The sequence below is a fragment of the Temnothorax nylanderi genome, unplaced genomic scaffold, assembly GCF_030848795.1.
Source record: "Temnothorax nylanderi isolate EJ_2023f unplaced genomic scaffold, tnyl_v1.0 TNYL_tig0155_pilon, whole genome shotgun sequence".
NCBI lineage: Eukaryota > Metazoa > Arthropoda > Insecta > Hymenoptera > Formicidae > Temnothorax > Temnothorax nylanderi.
Window position 1 is genome coordinate 248,043 of NW_027249217.1, and position 15,268 is coordinate 263,310.

Below are 15,268 nucleotides of genomic sequence, written 5' to 3' on the forward strand. Positions count from 1 at the left end.
CAAGAAACTTCGCGCTTTGAAGACCGGTAAGATCGAGAAGGACATTGAGTTGGACACGCACTTTAAGCCCCTCATCGGACCGCTGCAAAAGATTGTCGACAACTCGATCGTGGTGAAGAAGGAGGAGCCGGAAAGCGTTGCTGACGCGGGGATGGAAACGTTACCCGTTTAACAGCGCGAAAAGGAGGAGGAGGAGGAGGAGGAGGATGCGATGTTGAGAAATAGCAGACGAGATAGCTCCTGGTCGGATCGCTTCGGATCGACGCCGCTTAAATTTCTTAAATCGAAACGATCGAAAGTTGCTCCACTGGATGTACCTGCACTGATAACCTCTACACCGTCCGCGGCGACGCGAACCGTACAACGTACATGTCTCGAATCACTCGCGAGCGATGATGATGATGATGATGATGATGTTTTCGAAAGCATGAACACAAGTAATCTCGAGACGTCCGTTCGAAAGCAGTTGCAGACAGCGCAGGGTCGAGAAATATTTGAAGAATCAAAGCGAGATCACTTGGGTCCGTTGGGCCAAAAGTATATCGGAGCTGCTTTGAGCGACAATCAGAAAGTTATAGACTACGTGTACGGCGTTTATTTCGACAACGATGGAATGATGCTCGGCAACAAACGTTTTGATGTGGACAAGGCGGATAACATAATTATCGGCGGCGTACGATATATCGGCACACCTGGTCTTTACGAGTTGATCTTCAATAGTCATCCCAATGACGACATCTACACGGAGGACGATAAGCAAACGTACAAGAGCATCCTGTTGGAGACGAGTGCTCATAAACGCAATCACAATGCGCATGCTCCATTACTGGGCAACAGGGGATACAAGTATAGATATGTAATCGCACCGTTGATATCTATCGAATCCAGAAAGAAAAAAATCTGGAAAGGAATTATCCATGCCTCGCGCGATGACGCTAACCGACAATAAGATTGACTACGTGCACTGGGACGACCCCAACGAATTGGTGGATCGTCTCCGATTGCTCGACGCTTCGCGCCACGCTGGCAACAATGCTCACGACAACGAGATCATGTCGATCATCGAGGAACTTCGCGAAGCCGGGCTTATTATAAATTAAACCATGCGTCGGCGAACCATTCAATCAGCATTAAAATGCCGATCAACAAGTTTGGCATATTGCTCGGAAGAAACGGGGCGGAACCGTACCATCGATGGAGCGGATTAATGAGAAATTTTGTGCGCGATAACGCTCTGTGTCGCACCGTTACGGACTTTGACTCAAGGTCGCGGAAGATTCGTCGCGTGGCGCAACCAGAGGCTGATGGTGACGCGGTTAATAAACTATACGTTGATCAATTCTTTAAAATGTTGAGCAATCAACGAAAAGAATCAAACGAGAAGCTGACTGCGTTCGAGAAGGATCTGCAAGCGTTACGGACTACGATAAACAAGCTTTGTTATTCGACTATCGTTGAATCAGACGCGACAACGAACAACAATGGACAAACGGTTCAGCAGAAACGACTACCGAAAGGCGACGAGTGAAGAGAGGCAACGGTTAATTGACGACGGCGACAAACAGCAACGAACGATTCGAGAACGGTTGTCGGACGGCTGTCGAACGGCTCAAGAACGGTTGTCAAACGGTTGTCGAACGGTTCAAGAACGGGTCAGAAACGATTACGAGCGGTTCAGAAACAGCTGCGAACTACGCGGAGACAGGAAAGGCTACAAACGGCTAAAGAACGTCGACGACAACGACGATGAGTGACAAGAAGCAGTTAACTGACGACGACGAACGACAACGAACGATTCAGGAACGGTTAAAAACGGAAATAAACGGCTTAAGAACGGTTAAAAAACGGAAATAAACGGCTAACAAACGGCTCAATAACGGCAAACGGACGACAAAAACATGACATCGCTAAAATCCGACGGACGTAAAAATATCGAGAAGCAACGACTCGTCGAGGAACTGCACGCTCCGGCGAGAAGAAATTTTCCCCGAAGACACGTCATAGTGCGAGGGTACGATGACCTGTGGCAGGCTGACATCGTCGAGATGCGTCCGTACTCACGTTTCAACGGAGGCTACCACTACATACTTACCGTCATCGATGTGTTGAGCAAGCACGCGTGGGCCGTGCCAAGGGTAAAGACGGAAGCGAAACAGCTAACGCTATCGCTGAGATCATTCGACACAGCGGGAGGTGCCCTAGTAACCTACAAACCGATATGGGGAAGGAATTTTACAACACCGACGTGCAACGTCTCGTGAAGAAACACGGCATCAATCATTATTTCACATATTCGGTATTGAAGGCGTCGGTCGTCGAGCGATTCAATCGCACGCTCAAGAACGACATGTGGAAGATGTTTACGCTCAATGGAAATTACAAATGGGTCGACGCCTTGCCGCGACTCGTATCGGATTACAACGCGCGCAACCATCGAACCATCGGCATGCGACTCGTCGACGTTACCCCCGCGATCGCCGAAAAACTCTTGGCTACCGTATACAGCGCGATAAAAATCGCGGGTCCGGCAAAGTTCAAAGCGGGCGACTTGGTACGCGTTAGCAAATACAAGACGATTTTCGAAAAGGGTTACACGCCGAATTGGACCACCTAGGTGTTTAAGATTCGTTAAAGTGCAGCGTACCAATCCCGTAACCTATCTACTCGAGGACTATCGTGGAAAATCCATCGCTGGAGGGTTCTACGAACACGAGTTGCATCGCGCGACTTATCCGGACGTGTATCTCGTGGAGAAAGTACTGCGCAGGAGGGGCGACGAGGTTTACGTTAAATGGCTAGGATTCGATGGATCGCACAACTCATGGATACATAAGGAAAATGTTATTTAATTCGTGCAAACTTTTTTAATTTTTTTAACATAAAAAATATGCAATATGTAATACATATGTAAAGTGTTTGAAATATGAAATACAAATAAAATATGTGAAATACACACATGTGCAATATATTTATTAATATTCTTTCCAATACTGCAATATAATACTCACAATACGTTACGTTATACTACATACATTCATACATTCATACATTCATACGTTATACGACATACGTTACATAATATACTACTACATACGTTATACTACTATATACGTTATACTATTACATACGTTAGACTATTACATACGTTATACTATTACATACGTTATACTACTACATACGTTATACTATTACATACGTCATACTATTACATACGTTATATTATTACATACGTTATACTATTACATACGTTATACTATTACATACGTTATACTATTACATACGTTATACTATTACATACGTTATACTATTACATACGTTATATTATTACATACGTTATACTATTACATACTTTATACTATTACATACGTTATACTATTACATACATATACTACTACATACGTTATACTATTACATTTTATACACACGTTACGAAGGTATTCGATAATGTCTCCACGGTAACGTATCGGTCGAATCGGGTATAATGTATCGCTTGTCGTCGTACGGACTCAGAGCGATTTTCGTTTCGGACACGGTGTACACCTCGTGTCGTTCGGACCTTATGCAAGCCTGCTGTCGCGCCATTTCAATTTCGTCTCGCAGACACCGCGTGTAGTCGTCGAACGTGATGGTACGCGCTACGACGTTGCTTTTGACACCTTTCGCTTTTTTACAGTCCATTTTATCGTCCACCCTCAACGCATACATCTTTGCTCTAATTGTAATAAGTCCGACGAATTCGGTCATTATCGCACCGTTGTTTTCGTCTTTCATCAAGCCCGGTACCTTCTTGTTCGCGAGCGGTATATCGTACGCGTTGTCGATCGCGTAATCGCTCGTGTCGAATTTAACGATATGGCGTTTCATGTTCTTGTACACATCTTCGCACTCTACGTGATATATCAGACTGTCCGTATCGGTGTACATAATTCGACACATGTCGCCATACAGAGGAGACATGTACTCGTGATGAAATTCGTACAAACATGTCTTGGATATATGCACATGACGACGTAAATAGGTTTGTCAAATTTAACCTCGAGTTTTGGCAGTTCAACGGCTATCAGATTTTCCGAAAAAACGCTCCTGCTGTGAAAATTTGGTTTCGAGATCATTGCCTCAGCGCCGTATCTACCGTTCCACTTTGTTAATAATATAATTTTACATCAACGTGATTTCGAACGTTCTCCATAGTTTTACCGAATACCGCGTTGTTCATCAATTTATACAAATTTTTCTCAAAATCGTTTTTGGCCAGTGTTCTAAATTTTGTATTGAGTTCAATGTAATTGCGGAGCCGTTGAGATTGAGCGAATTGCAATACGCGATGAATTTTTGTGACGCGAAGACCGTGGCGCGTGCATTGCTGTAGGTTGCGGTAGTGTATGACATATCGTACAGCGTGGCGAGAAGTTTTTCCTGCCGTTTGCCGGGCGGTTTATCGCGCGTCGGACAGAACGGTAGGTCGGCGTGCGCGTCGTGTTTATTCTCCGGATACTCTAGATCGACTTCAAGAATGTAACCCGTGGGCGAATCCAAAGCGATCGTGCTAAACTTGAAATTCGAGACGTCTTCGACCCATCGAAAATCTGCATAGGGCAATGGTTGACACATCGCCCAGCCGTACAAGTTGTTTACATCGAAATACATCAGGTACGACGATGGTTTCGATGGATCGTAAGATTGCATGTACCTGTTATTAGCCTGCGCGTATCTGCCGGAACATTGACTCAAACCGCCGCGTATACCGCGTTCGATAAACATAACCATGTCAATGTCGGTGAGCAGTTCGAAATTGATACGCGTATGCTTCAACATAGCGTCCCACGTGAAACCCGGTAGAGTGTAATAATACGCCGGATCGAGTCCATAACTCGCGATACAACTGTCGCGAAAATTTTTAAAGATATCGGCCAGTAACAAGACATCGGTTTTGAGATATAAATCGCTGTATTCGCCCAAGGTTCGAACGGAGAACCGCTGCCAGACGTTCACGGCGTGCGCGTAATCGCTCTCGGATACGGTGTCACCGGTCAAGGAACTGTAAAACGAGTCGCGCGGTGGTAAACACGAGTCCTCCAACTTTTCGACGCAGTCAATGTACTCGTACGGAAATACACCTTTTTGTGTCAACAAATCAAAATTTTCTGTGGATAATTTACAAAATTCGCGTTGTACTATTCGCAGTTTATCCTTATCGAGGAAGGATGCCAATTTTGCGAGACTCGTGCTCAGAAATTTGTACGAGTCGATGAATCTTAATTTTATATCGCTTCGCGAATCTGATCTTTCGGCGGTATCTTTTACGTGTTTAGTGAATGAGATGTACTTTTCCTTTGTGATTGGAAGTAAGTCTACACGTCCTTCGTACGCTGTAGCTATTTCCGTAATAATGAAATGCGCGTCGTAGCCCGATAAATTATGAAATACTACTGGAATGCAATGCGAATCTTTATAATTTAAATTACAGTTGGAATGTGCGGGAGCTCGATAATTGCCGGTTAAATGACAATGATCGCGTACTCGCACGTCGTCTGGCTCGAACGTTTTTTCGCACACGTGACAGTGCGTCGCGCTCCGAAATATCTCCCACTCGTCTCGCGTAAAATCTGTCATGGGTACATTAGCGGACAAGATAGTCTTTAAGTCGTGTGCTAAACGTCTTAGTTCCTCGGCAAACCATGCGACGCAATCCTTATCGCGACGAAATCGATACGCGGATAACGAGTCGTCGTACGAGCACCGCACGTAGTACCCTATGCTAAATACCTGATGATGTTGAGGCCTGAACGTGGACGTTGCCGGATCCGCATCCGTCTTCTCGAGGGTACATTCCAGGTCGGCGTATACGACATATGGAAGTCGCTCTTTCCTGCTGTGATTCGTAAAGGCCAACCACTTGTCGTTATCACTCGGTAACTTGATTGCGCAGTCGTTTATCTCCCGACAGTCGACGGTGTGGGCTTCCAATTTCTCGCTCGTGTAGAAATAGTGCAAACATCTGCAAATAATAAAAATTTTTATATATATTTTTCACGTAAGAATTATTTTAATTCTTATTAGGATGTATACTCACCGATCGCAAAAGTATTTCCGACCACGGTGCCTGCTCAATTGCGAGCTCACGAGACGCGATAGATTTTTTATCCACGCAAAATGTCCCACGTTGTCATCTCGCGAGTCCTGCACGTATAGCAGATTTACGTGCTATTCTCTCTTCCGGTCGGTGAGCCGTATCGGGAGAACGGTTGGCGTCTTCTCTCCCTCGACAGTATATACGTTGATCGACACGTCGCGCGTCGTTGAGTCGTTCGAACTGTTTAATTTGACTTAAAGTTATTGGAAACTCAATGTCTTGTAATTTTAATACTGTTGTGTAATGAGGGTACGAGGATTCCCGATTATTATTGTCCTTGACAGGATACAGCGCGGCGACCACTGACCACGCGAAGCACGCATTGTCCGTAGATTGCACGTTGACCACCGCTCTTTTCGATTTAATTTCTTGCGGTAAATCGATGTAACATCCCGCGCGCAAAGGATTGTACTTGTTCACGTTCACTGTCAAATTGAGTATACCCGACAACGCCCACCCGCTGTCGCGTTCCTGAAACTTTTCGAGGGACGATAAAGTAGGCTCGATAACGTGTAGCTTGTACCACTCGCGCAGATTGGACCGATCGGACGAACGAAAGAGTTCACTGTTTCTCGTGTTGATACTTTTGTTCGCACGTTTGTCACCCGTCACAAACTCACCGTTGAACACAGTGTTTATCTTTACACTTGCGTGTTTTTGCATGACGTTTTGCACATGATCGAGCACGATGACTTCAGCATCTTTGAGAAATTTTTGCGGTTCGATGTGATTGATATTTATCACCGCACCGGTCAATACACGGCTTTCGAACGCGGTATCGATCTCTCGCCAGACGAGTCTTTCCGCGTTATCGTCACTACTAGTGCCCGCCGCGTACTCACCACCGATATGTACGAACCGTCTCTGTAATAGAGTCTTCGCACCTTCGAGTCGCGCGATTCTTGCCACTAAAGATTGTCTGTGTCCCGGATTGTCTGTTTCGCGGATTGAGAGCCGCGGACGCTTGGCACGACAGTCTTCTTCGAGCTGCTCGATAAACTCCTCGCATCGCTGTGCCCATGCAAGATATTCGCCTAAGGTAGCGATTTGGTTGGATCCTTCCAACAGGTCGCGTTCCGTTTCATCGAGATGTTCCATGTTTTTTTTAATACTGTCTTTTTCACACTATTTTTTTATATCACGTCACATTCTTCGATGGAGTACTTGCACGTGACTCAATCACACGCTGAACAATATCGTTTGTAACATTGAATGTTATAGTGCGCATGCATAAAATGATAAGGACTGAAGTAGGGGGCATTAAAGTGATTAATTTTCCAATTATTAATATCATCATGGTCACGTTCATCAGTTCTTTCAAGCATCAATAGATGATTAGGATCATTGATACGGTCAGGGTACATATACATACGTACCGAATTGTTCATCACCAACAATTCAACGTACTTCCCAATACCTGTATGAATCTGAATGTATGTTGCTTCACAACCATCCTCGATCTTCTGAATAATTGCAATCGCCAAATAGTGGTACTCCCAATAGTGCGGTTTAACGTAATATCGACTAAAACTGGCCAAGCGAGTTTCCTCGACAACGCACTCGTCCCACAGCCGTCGATACACTTTTCGTCTCACGTTAGAATTCCAGTCATAAGGATACTCGGTTTTGATGACGACTTTTTGTCTAACGATGCGTTCAGTGGTTCCGCGTATACCGAGTTCGCGATCGCGAAGAAACTGCACCGGTGATATTCGTTGCACATCCCTCAATCTTTCGTCTGGCACATCTTCATCATTCTTCAAAGCATCGGTGATATCGTTTATTAAATAGTGATCATAGTACATATGGTCCCTAGAGCCTAAAGAGTTTATAGAGTACTCGTTAAGATCATTTGTCCATTCCATGTTGCGCACATTATATAATGTCCCACTCGCGATAATGTTTTTTTATCACTTCGTGCAAATCGGGCACATGTTGCACGGAAATATTTGATACAATGGAGTACTGCGACAATCTGTGCATAATCGGCCATTTATTACGTTGTACGGTTCGGTTACATGCTTTCGAATCGCATATATGTGCTCACCAGTGTCTGGTGAAGCGATCATAGACGAAGCACACATTTTATCCAAACCGTATATATAATAAAAATAAATCGCGCAACACTTCGTACGTCCATCCAACGCTAAAAATTCGGGACGCGACACTATTTTTTTCATAACTTCTTTACGCTTATCGTCTTCATCGCTGTTATAAGCGCTGTCCGGTGACAATGGACGATCTTCGTCGGATGAATCTACATCCATTATTGCCTCGAAATTATTGTCCATCTCGCGTGCAAATCGGGCATATATTACATGGAAATCTCATATACAATGCTTTATGACACTTTGAGCAGGCGCTGACATGCATCGTACGGCGTAAATCAACGAGGTGTTTTCGGACAGCGTACATGTGCCCGATATCAAGGTCCGATACAGCTCTCATGCACGAAGGACATAGTGCAAGTGCACCACCCGTTGAATAATAAAAGTATATTACGCACTGTTTCGTAAATTTAGTGCAATGATTTCCGAACGCGGCACTATTTTATCGATGACTTCTTTATTCGTCGTCGTCTTCATCACTGAAATAATCACTGTCGCCCGTTAACGCGCGATTCTCGTCTATATCCATACCGAAATTATTGTCATCTCCTTTATCGTAAGAAATATTCCTCTGTATTGAATACTCGGCACAAAAAAGATGCAAAATAAATGCTATACTTTTTTCCAATCGATATACCGACGCGTAGACTTTCAAATCATAGACTGCGATTTTGACTCGCTTCATTCTTCCTTATATACTTTTTCTATCGCCTTTTTCTCTCGTTCCAACTAGAGCATCGCGTATCGTTTCTTCTTCTGTTTTAATGCATGGTGTGCATACACTGCAGAGAAACAATATCTCCCATAGAAATTGAGTCGCGTTGCTGTGCTTATACTGTCTAGTGTTTATAAAATCTAGCAGCCTGTCATCGGCGCTCGCCTTTGCAACACGCGACGCCATATCCGAATGGCACCGCAAAACCCCGATAAGCGGCTCTTCCTAAAAAGAAAAATAAAGAGGAGAGACCGCGACGGTTAAGTCGCCTAAAATTTTTGGTCGAGTACCTACGTCGACCATCGATGCTCGCATCTGCAGTGCGAGATGATATTCGTTTATAAATTCTGTCATTGACGTTCGTCGATACCCTAATGCCCCCCCCCCTCCGCGCTTGATAACTCTTCCTACAAAGAAAAATGAAAAGGACACCGGCGTCATGCTAGTTGAGGGTCATAAATTATAGCCGCCTGTTATAGGCGCTCGCTCGCATCTGAAGTGTAAAATGATATCTGTTTATAAATACTATCGGCCGAACATCGACGCGAGATGACATTTGTTTATAGAACATGTCCCGACGCGCTCGCCGAAATCCTGATCCCCCCCTTCCCTAGGACCCCTCGCCTTCGAGTCCCCCCCCCGCTACCCTCAGAGCGCACGCCGAAACCCTGATCCCCCCTTCCCTAGGACCCCCTCGCCCTCGAGTCCCCCCCGCCCCGCTCCCCCCTCGGAGCACCCGATATAGAAGTCTCAATATCACCCTACTGACACGCCCACAACGTGACAAGAAAATATCCCATTTCGTCGAGCTCGTCGTTTTCTGTGCATTAAAATTATCATAAGTGAAAAAAGTAAAAAAGAGCTACGTACTTTCAAAAGTAGAGAGTTCAAGCTTCAAAACTCTTTTTCTAGATTTGGATATTCATTTCTTTAAACAAAGTTACAACTCTTTAAAATTTGCTTATTTTTTTAGATAATTTTTCTTGGTCGCTTATGTATTTGTAGTGTATAATAAAGAAGATGATGTCTTTGATGTGAATAAAGGGAATAGTAAGAACAAAACAGAAAAAATCGCAAACGTGGAGAAAATAAATAAAATAAAATAATAAAAAATTAAAAAAATAATAAATAAATTGGAAAGACAGGAAAAATGAAATAAGAAACAAAACAGCTGCGTTTAGTAAAGAACCATATTATCACTTATGTCCATTTCTACCAATGTAGATTAACTTTAATTTCAGTTTAGCTTACTTATTATCCTTTTCCAATTCTTAAAACTAAAAATAAGTGGGCAAGTAGAAACTTGCACATTGCTTCCTCATAGTTTTTAAGTGTGCAAATTATAAATTTGAACATTATTTCCTCACAATTTTTAAATATGCAAATTATAACCCATAAAGCATAAAATATTCCATGAATGTTCTATAAATATTCTTTAGAATATTCATGAATTTTCTATAAATGATCTATAAATGTGCAAAGGACGTGTAATGTCCCGCTTTGAACGTCCTTAGAAATTTCTGTAAATATTCTCGAATAATCTACAAATGTTTTATAAATATTTCTGCATATTCCATAATTTTTTTATGATGAGGAAATACTTAGAGCGTCGCGTTGTTCGCGAGGCCTGGCAGCCGAACGTGCCGCATCGAGACACGATCCGTGAGATACCTCTTCTCGGGAGATCCGCTGCGCAAAGTCGCTCTTTGTCCACTCTCCTTCACATCCGGTGCACACGCGGGGGCACACGACGCGACGCGACGCGACGCTTTCGAGAAAGACGTCCCGGGTTCTACTTCATATATGCAAAATATATTTATAGAACATTTATAGATTATTCTAGGAACATTAAAAACGGGGTATCGCATATTCTGTATACATTTATAGAACAATTATAGAATATTTGTGAATATTTGTAAAACAATCCTGGAATATAGACATTTTTCTTAATATATTCGGGAATATTCACAAACATTTGTAGATTATTCGAGAATATTTATAGAACATTTAAAGCGGAATTATTCACATTCAAATGTTCTATGCACATTCTTAGAACAATTACAGATTATTCACGAATATTTTAAAAAATATTTATAGGATATTCTATACTATATTTGTAAATATATTATTAAAGCACTGAAAAAGAACATGAAATTAATAACAAAAATTGTAAGATTATATATTTATATTTATTTGGAGCTACAATTTTCTTATATTATTTTTTTTAAATAAAACTTTTACATATTTCTTTAAATACAAAATACATTAAATCGTATTTATTTTGATAAATGTTGAGATCTTCGATAAGTATATAGGTAAAACGAGATAATATTGATATGCAGGATACACTCACGCATTTTAAAATTTTTTCCTGCAAAAATATTTCTTTCAAACATGTCAGAATTAATTTTATACGTGTGTGAAAAACGTTTTTAATTTTTTTATTATAAATAAAGATTATCATTATTATGGAAAACATGAATATTGTCTTCCTCTAGGATTAGAAAAAAATAAAATTATTACGAAAAATATATATATATGTATCCACAATTCCCGCATGTCAGTGTTACTCAGTTTCACCATAAGTACTTTTTAAATAAAACTTAAAATTGTATTATTTTTAACGCAAAATAAAATTAATCTATAAGTAATATTAAAAAAGTAATAATTGAAAGTAATAATAGTAATATAAAAAAATAATAATTGTTGATCAAATCTTATCGAAGTATTGTACATTATATTTAAAAACGTAAAATAAAATTAATTATATTTGCTTTGATTTTGCATTTTTGGTATTTTTTAAAATTTAGTACTTATAGTAACTATCACAAATCCAGTATATTATTCAGTTCCAGGCCTTCACAATAACTATCACAGTTATTAAAGTTGTACTTTAAGGCGGTACTTCTAACATTATTAATGTTCGGTATCACTGCACGTTGAACGATTGGCTTCATTTCGCTGTACTAGTTGCTTTGTTTTTAATTTGGCTTTTACCAACCAAGTTTTAATGATGTTAATAATTTGATTATCTGTTATGTGTTACGTCCAACCCCGGGATTAGTATAAGAAAATCTGGGAAAGCGAAGGAAAGGCTAACCAGAGGGGTCGGGGTAAGGAAGGACGCAACTAGACGCTTAAGAATACTGCTCGCAGGTACGCGCTCTGAGGCGCGTGGCGCGAGCCGAACGCACTTTTATGACTCTGGAAGGGTCAGGGTCCGCAGGGACCCTAGGACGGCTTCCGTGAGCGGTGCGATCGTCGGTCCTTTTTTAAATCAAGGAATTTAATCCCTTTAACTTAGGATCGGACCTCGTGCGATTTCGAGTGGGAGATGGGTGGTAATTGAGGTCTTAAATTAAAGAAAGAATGGAGATGTCTTTAACATAAGTAATTATATTTATTTGACATAAAAAAAATGTTATTTAGTATAAAAAAAAAAATATAATTATAAACTAGGCGTTAGTGTAAAATGTGTATATGTATATAATGGAGAGTTGGTGTGCGCATTCTTCGCGGGTATAACAAAAGTGCGGGGCGATCGGGCAGGACCTTTTGAGGGGAAATCTATTTGAAAGTGGACATCCTGCCCGCTATTATTACATCGAGATCGGGATTGAATAGCATAATGATTTGGTTAGGTGTGGGTGCGGTGTATATGAGTACTTGAAACTAATTTAAGTCGACATTAAGAACTAAATATAAAGAAAAATTTGGGGAGTGAAAGCAGAGGGACAAGAATTTATGGATAAAAAAAAATAATTGTCAATCTAGGGTCACTATTTCGGGACCGACCATTTCCTCGTGGGTGTCAAGGGTCGAGGCGGTCGACGGAGTCGGGGATGGTCCTCGGGAAGAGGAGGGGGAGTGGGGAGGTTCGAGGAGGGTGGCGGGATCGGGGTTGACGGGGACCACGCGAAACGGGGGCACGCGACAAACAGGGCGAGAAGATGGGGGGAAAGGGCGAGAAGGCAGGACGACAGGGCGAGAAAGGGGGAAAACGGGGCGATTCTGCTGTGAAGAACAGGGTTCTTCTGTAAAAGCTGGGGGAGGGGGTGGAGTGGCGAGTCGCGGAGGACCTGCGTTGATCGATTCCTGAGGGATGTCAAGCTCCCTTCGACCCCGCTTGTTCCGACGATTCCTTTCGTGTCTCGCGGCGTTTTTCGACCTCTTGTGGGTGGGACAGCCCGAATCCACTACAAGTTAGCGGATTGTTAAATATTAAAGTCCTTTAACTGTGGGGAAGTCACCTCGGGTTTCGGAGATTAAAGAAATCAAAAGAATACCTCGAATCCACTGACGAGTCAGCTAACTCGAAATAATAGAGAGAGATTATTCCGAGCCCACCGAAAAATCGGCTAACTCGGAACAACGAAGGGAGATTATTCCGAGTCCACCGAAAAATCGGCTAATTCAGAACAATAGAGACTATTCCGAATCCACCGATAAATCGGCTAATTCGGAACAACGAACAGAGATTATTCCGACTCCACCGAAAAATCGGCTAATTCAGAACAATAGAGACTATTCCGAATCCACCGATAAATCGGCTAATTCGGAACAACGAACAGAGATTATTCCGACTCCACCGAAAAATCGGCTAATTCGGAACAATAGAGATTCCCCCGAATCCACCGATAAATCGGCTAATTCGGAATAGTGAAAAGAATTGGAGGGTTGGAAGGGTTAATGTTTAATGTTTAACCGAGGGACTTCCCGAACGCGTGAGTGTTCGAGTGAATACAAAAGGGGTAAGATAATAATAAAAGGGGCCCGATATCAGTATGTGAATAGGTATGTAGAGGACTTACTTCTTGGTGCTGATCAAACTAAAGTAGAACAGCTGAATCTCTTTGAGCCCCGTGGGTAACTAGCTGGATCTCTTTGGGCCCTGTGGATAGCCTCTCGTCGACACTCGGTGAGTTTAAGTCCACGCACAGAATTTAACTTAAAACCTGAGATCGGATTTGAATGTGATAGTGTTCGTAAACGGAAGAGAGGCGAAGTAAATTGAACTGGGCCGAAGAGGTGAACCGTCAGAAGAGAAGCTGAACTAAGAGAGCAAGTGCTGCGATGTCGAGATTTATATAGGAAAGTTCTAAGGATGGGAAGGGTGAATCGCGTGTGGGATGTGTCAGGTTTTCATTTTGGGAACTTCTGGTTGGAGGGATGTTTCTAATTTTTGTCTGAAGGATTTCTTATTGGGCGAGATGTTTCTCATCCAAGAGCTAGATTCTTAAGTCTTTGCCTATCCTAGAAGTTTAGAGACGGTTGTCGATTTTTCCGACTGTTCATTGGCGAGTCTTCTCGTAAGGCCCCCACTGCCTTATTGGGGGTGCAACCCATCGCTTCCTCCAGTGACTCACTTGTTTTTCGGTTAGGTTTCTCCTTTATTAGGGTTTCTTTTTTAGTGTTGACGGACGATGCACACCTCTCAATCTTAAATGCAAGCAAAAACTCCGCCACGTGTATTTACGGACACGTCTCAGGCTTTGTTTCCGCTTGCCGGAAACATCGTACGTGCATTTTGAAAGCTCGCTTGATGCAATAAAGATCTTCATCAACCCATTAAGGCCCATTTGGCGCGTCGAGTCGCCAGGTTTACATTCTTTCAGTTTTAGGCCTGACAAAGCCGATGAAAATCCTGTTACGTATGCCCCGTCCGTCACTAATTCGTCATTTGGAAGGTTGCGTTTAAGCGCCTAGGTAAACAGATACTTTACCCTTATAAAAAAAAAAGGAAAAGGAATGTGCAAGGATCAAGGCTCACTCGTCGATCGACAACCGTCCGTGCTTAGTTTACCTTATCCTAATCTTAACGGCTATCCTGAGCGCAGAGGAATTTAAGCGAAAAAGGGAAATCGTGGAGTTCCCAGGACGTAACACCCCCCGCCTTAGACAAATGTTGGGGGTGTGTAACGCAACATTTGCAGGCTAATTGATTGAGAAACGATTTTCGTTTTTTGCAAGCTTCTTTATCCCCCCTCTTTTTTTGTTCTCTCTTTGTCTTTACGCCATTGCATAGATATGCGCGCTTTGGAAGGAAATGTTTACTTACATGTGCATACTAGATCGGTAGATTAAATAAATTTGTCTTTTCCTTTTATTTTATCAAGTAGTTAAGAATAGTAATTCTGTTTCATATGCACATGTAAACAAATAACAAGGGTACATTTATTTTTAACGCAATCAATTTTCTAATTTCTTAACGCTATTTGTAGTGCATGTGTTTTCTGTTAGCGTGAGGCTGCCCCTCCCTTCCTTTATGTGGGGCAATAATAGTCTTTGCCGAAAATGGGAACTAGTTAAATG

The 15,268-nt window shown here is 42.3% G+C and overlaps 1 pseudogene; it reads left to right on the forward strand.

Annotated features, from left to right (window-relative positions):
* Positions 1-211: 211 nt before the first annotated feature.
* Positions 212-1,100, forward strand: LOC139777622 (uncharacterized; annotated as a pseudogene).
* Positions 1,101-15,268: the final 14,168 nt, after the last annotated feature.